Raw genomic sequence first — 5,654 nt, 5'->3', positions numbered from 1 at the left:
TGGTCGCCGGATGAGACTTCTCTTCCAAGCACATTTTTCCGAGGCGGACCGCTGCATTGATCTGCCCGCCGGGCGCCGGCGGTCGCCGCATACATCCGCGGCGGTCGCCGATCGCCGTTTGACTCCAGATTCCCAAAATTGGCATTTTGGCTCCCTTTTTCGGCTCAATTATGCACATATCTCACAAAACACGTCAAAATACCAAAATAGACAAAATATGCAAATAATGGACGTGTAGAGTGACTTTGACATCAAAAATGGACCAAATAATGGCCTTAAAACAGTGCAAAATCCGAGCGTATCATCGGTATAAAGTGCGCACACTTGGTAAGTCGATCTACAATCACCCAAATGACAGTGTTTCCTTTTAGGGTCTTTGGCAAGGCTGTCACGAAATCCATGGCGATGTGCTCCTATTTCCACTCGGGTATCTCTAGTGGTTGTAACTTTCCATGTGGTCGTTGATGTAAGGCCTTCACCTGTTGGCATGCTAAGCAATGCTCCACAAATGCCGCGATATCCCTCTTCATGCCATTCCACCAAAAGGACTTCTTCAAGTCTTGATACATCTTCGTGCTTCCCGAGTGAGCAGTGTATGGAGTCTCATTAGCTTCACTCATGATCTCGTTCTTGAGTCCCTCGTCGTTTAGCACGCACAGTCTTCCTTAAAAAATGAGGGCGTTGTCGGACTCCTCACTAAAATTTCCGGATTCACCGGTTCTTACTTCAATTCGGATTTCCTCTAGTTTCGCATCCATCCGTTGTGCTGTAACGATTCTCGTCCTTAGATTAGCCTTTACCACTAAGGCGGCGATTCGGCCTTCCACTGTTTCAGGTGCCCTTACCACCTCCAATCGCATTTTACCAAATTCTCGTATCAAACTTTCCTCTTCTGTCAGAAAAATAGCTAGTTGCGAATGGTCTCTACGGCTCAAAGCATCTGCCACTACATTTACTTTGCCAGGGTGGTAGTTGATGCCACAACCGTAGTCCTTTACTAATTCGAGCCATGTTCGTTGTCGCATGTTCAAATCCTTCTGCTCGAAGAAATATTTCAGGCTTTTGTTGTCCGTAAGGATTTCACATCTAACTCCGTAGAGATGATACCTTCAAATCTTTAGGGCATGTACTACTGCTGCTAACTCCAAATCGCGAGTTGGGTAGTTCAACTCGTGTGGTTTCAATTGTCGTGACGCGTAGGAGATCACTTTGTTGTTTTGCATCAACACGCATCCTAGTCCAACCTTCGAAGCGTCGGTGTAGACTACGTAGTTTACTCCAGGTTCTGGCACAGCTAACATTGGTGCGGTGGTCAATTTCTCCTTTAAGAGTTGAAAGCTTGCCTTACACTCCGGGGTCCAATTCACCTGGATTCCCTTCTTAAGTTGTTGGGTCATTGGTCTCACTATCTTGGAGAACCCTTCTATAAACTTTCGGTAGTATCCTGCCAAACCTAGGAAACTTCGAATCTCGTTCGGTGTCGATGGTGACTTCCATTGTTGCATGGCTACAACTTTGGTGGGTTCCACTCGGATTCCTTCTGCTGATACAATGTGTCCAAGAAAATTTACTTCGTTCAGTCAAAATTCACACTTGCTGAATTTGTCGTATAGTTTCTCGGTCCTCAACGTCTCCAAAGCGATTCGTAGATGCTCCTCGTGCTTCTTCTCATTCTTCGAGTAGACTAGAACGTCATCTATGAAGACTAAAACGAATTTATCCAAGAACAGGTGGAATACTTGATTTATCAGGTCCATGAATACCGCATGGGCATTCATTAGACCGAACAGCATCACAACGAACTCATAGTGACCATATCTTGTACGGAATGCGGTCTTCGGTATATCCTCCCTTCGAACTCTCAGCTGGTGGTATCCGGACCTCAAGTCCATCTTTGAAAATACGCCGGCTCCTCGGAGTTGATCAAACAGGTCGTCTATCCTCTGCAGTGGATACTTGTTTTTGAGGGTCAATTTGTCCAACTCCCTATAGTCGATACACATCCTCATTGATCCATCCTTCTTCTTGACGAAAAGCACCGGTGCGCCCCATGGCGAGACACTAGGCCTAACAAACCTAGGTCCATGAGTTCCTCCAATTCCTTAGGCGCCATTCGATACGGTGCCTTAGACACAGGTGCAGCTTCAGGTTCGAGGTCAATTGTGAACTCCAATTGTCGATCTGGCGGCGGTCCAAGTAACACCTCGGGGAAAACGTCTGGAAATTCTCATACGACAGCGACGTCTTCCATCTTCTTTTCCTCCTTCTCCGCTCCATGGAGATAGACGAGATATGCGGGACGCCCCTTCCTCATCATCGTGGTAGCTTGGAGCGCGGAGATTATGGCGGTTCGCCGGTTCCTCGAGATTCCATGGTACACGGTGGGTTCCTTTCCCAGAGCTTGTAGGGATATTTGTCTCTCCTTACAACGAATCGTCGCAAATTTCACGGTCAACCAATCCATTCCTATGATTACATCGATATCTCCCATCGCCATTACTTGCAGGTCGTGAGCGACTAATTTAAGATCTCCTAATAGAATTTCTACGTTCGAGTATGTTCGAGAGATTTCTATCGTCCCACCCACTGGTGAAGACACCATCTGTAACACCCGTCTTTTTAGTACCTTTTTCGATTAGTTTTGTTTTGAGAACGAGCGAGTGATATACCTTGATTAAAATACCGTCTTCGTTTTGATTAGTTGCGAATGGAATTTTCGAATGCTTGTTTTGTTGTTGTTGATTAATTGTGTGGTGAAAACAGTTGACGAGTTTATTGTGAGAATCGTCGATGAAAAAATTGGGCGTTCGTCTAAGTACTTGGAATAACACCAAAGTACTAAAATAATAAAACACCACAATAAATCTAAGCACTAAATTTCATATATTTTTGGGCCTATCACTTTTGTCTATTTTTTATTCTTTTCTAGCTCTTTATCCTTATTCAATTAGGCTTAGCCATTTATTCCTAATTCTTATTAAATTACCGCAGTCAACATAAATCTCTTCTCCTAAATCTTTTCTACACGTTTTCTTCTCTTCATCAATATCTCCAATCCCTAAAATCTCTCCAACAAACCGATCAATTTGTTCTATATACTCCTTCCCCACGTTTTCATCTTTTTGCATCTATCGTTCCATAACCCTTGAGCGGTTTTTCATCTCTTCTGTGAAGGTAATTTCTTCCCATTCTATTGAATACGAAAAAAAAAAAACCTCCATAATTGTTGATTCCATAATTTGATATTTCAGTGGGAAGAAGAAGCTGAGAGTGTTGTGATTACCTTCATTCCTTCCAAAGGTATATCCACTATTATTATTTTTTCCTGAATCCCTGCATCCCACTCCATGATTAGTGTCACATAATCACACACGGGAATAAGCCCTTTTGAAATTCTTGAAACTGTTAAATGATGGATTCGTGTGAAAGCATCAATCTTTAATGCTTGGGATGTGCCTTCTGTGTTTCTCTTCAATTCCAAATTCCTAAATTCCTATGCCTGCCCTTTAATAAGTGAAATCAAATAAATAGAATTTTTAATAAAAGAGCTAGGATGGGGTTCAAGGGAGAGGGACGAACCTGTTGTCGGAGTAGCTGGCCACCGGGATAGGTGGTGGACAGCAGCAGCGACAGAGACGTAGTAGCAGTGGCAGAACCGGCTGACGTCGAGGGCGTCGAAATGTTGACGGCGTCGCTCGTGGAAAGAGAGAGAGAGAGAGAGAGAAGAGTTGGGATTGTTTCTGTTTTGTAAATTGTAGACGATAACTGAGAGATAGGGGGCGTGAGTTAAGGTAAGGAGAGGAGTTTTGACAGTTTAGATATCAGAGGTGGGAGTATATAATTCTTTTTCATTCCATGATGGATAGGAAGTAGACGTGTTTAGTGTGGGAGTAAACATGTGTGCCTAGTTTTTATTTTTGACATTTAATAATTCCTATTTCTTTTTTTTTTGCAAATATGTGGAGTTGAATATATTTTGTTTTTATGTTAACATGTTGGAAAGTGAGTAGTTACGTGTAGATGGATGGGAGTATAGTATTTAAAAAATCTGCTGTTCCTTTCCTTTTAAATATGGACGTGTACTGTTTGGAAGTATATTAAGCCACACAGTTTCTTTTTCATTCTTTAATTTTGTTAACCGGGTTGGTATAATTTATTGATTAATTGGGTTTATTTGTATTGGAATTAAAGTAAAGTTGAGAGAGAGACGTGGGCTGCTGGGAGCATGCTTGTTAGCTACTGCCTATTGCTTTATTTTTATGTTTGTTGAATTTAGCCAACCAGATTATTTTGGGCAGAACTAGTATGTTCAATAATTGAAATTTATTGATGTTTGGAATTTAATCACTTGGCCTATTTTTAGTAAAAACCGAGAGTTCAAGTACGTTGGCCATCATTGAGTTTTGTGCTTGATTGATAAGTTTGTTTTGTTATTTGTGAACGAGGAATAGATTTTTCACATGCACTTAGGATCATGCATTGTCTTTAATTAAATTATTTAGCAAAGCCTGATTTTTGCATATCATATTATTTCAAAAAGGGTGAAATTTTGCACGTTGTTGAGGTTGGGACAGGAAGTTTGTGGAGGAGCTAAGCTTTTGAGGTGGGCTTTCGTTTTAAATAAGGACTATGTCCTAAATACTATTTTTATGTGAAAGGAGGTGAAAATTGTTTGTCTTGCCATGTTTTGTGTTTGAATGAACCTATCTGAAGTGGCTATGCCATGTATGTTTAATCGAATTCGGGTCCCAGTAGGGCCGCAAACCCTGCTCGGACTAGTGTACACCCAGTAGATCGTGCGCTATCTCTTTGGAGTTGGCCGGTCTAGTGACTTGGTTCGTGGCCACGTTCCTTGTCATGTATGTTCAGATATGGTGATGGTGATGTGGATGGAAAATGGTTGCAACCGAAATTTATGTGAAAATGCTTTTAGTGACTTGGGTTCTTTTCATTTAAAACCCCCAAGATCACTCGGTATGGCTTGACAAACTGATTTTGGCATGTGTCCACTGAGTGCATCAAGTACTCAGCCCTGCATATTTGTTTTTCTTAATGTGCAGATTGAGCGACGACGGGCGTGGGGGGTGTTGAGCAGAATTCATGGATTATTTATGTTTGGCTTAATGTTGTTGGATATGTCGTGTCTTCATACTCGGCATTTTCCGTGTCTTGAACGCTTCCGCTAGGTGTCTTTTCCTTAAAATTGTTTTAGTATTGAGAACCTAACTCTTGTCAAAATTGTCTACTTTCTAGTCTTTATTTCTTAGAATTGGTACTTTGTTGAAATGATACTATGTTGTTTTCTAAGTTATTTCAATTATTTAAATATTTTGGTCAAAGATGTGTGTTTCCCCCTTTCTTCCCCGCTTCTTTAATCATCCCCTAGTCGCGATCAACCGTGTTTTCTATCCTTAGAAAATACGGGCGTGACAAAGTGGTATCAGAGCAACGTTCTTTCCGCTCTGGACCCAAGAGTCTTCTTTTTGTCGTGATCTAGATTAGTTTCCCTAGATCAAAATAAATTAATTTTAGAGGGTCAATGGCTCAACATCCGACCGTCGCGCTCAACCTGAAAAGAGGTAACGAAATTTTTTTGAAAGAGGAAGTTGAAAATGTTGGTATAGAAAAGGAAGAATTATTGTGTTGTGTGGAGA

General features: G+C 41.6%; 1 long non-coding RNA gene across 2 annotated transcripts; it reads right to left on the bottom strand.

Moving 5' to 3' along the window:
* Positions 1-2,730: 2,730 nt before the first annotated feature.
* LOC148931761 (uncharacterized) lies at positions 2,731-3,870 on the bottom strand. Of its 2 annotated transcripts, none has more exons than XR_016134922.1 (3): positions 3,580-3,870; positions 3,284-3,499; positions 2,731-3,190 (listed from the first exon to the last, which is right to left on the bottom strand). It is a non-coding gene; the product is annotated as an uncharacterized LOC148931761 (long non-coding RNA). The 2 variants fall into 2 exon arrangements; XR_016134923.1 differs by having other exon boundaries at positions 3,284-3,333.
* Between the last annotated feature and the right edge of the window lie 1,784 nt (positions 3,871-5,654).

Source organism: Salvia hispanica, chromosome 2 (assembly GCF_029641045.1).
Source record: "Salvia hispanica isolate PSC_SH4W2 chromosome 2, Shi_PSC_v1, whole genome shotgun sequence".
NCBI lineage: Eukaryota > Viridiplantae > Streptophyta > Magnoliopsida > Lamiales > Lamiaceae > Salvia > Salvia hispanica.
The sequence above is the reverse complement of the archived record's forward strand: the minus strand, read 5'-3'. Positions and strand labels throughout refer to the sequence as shown.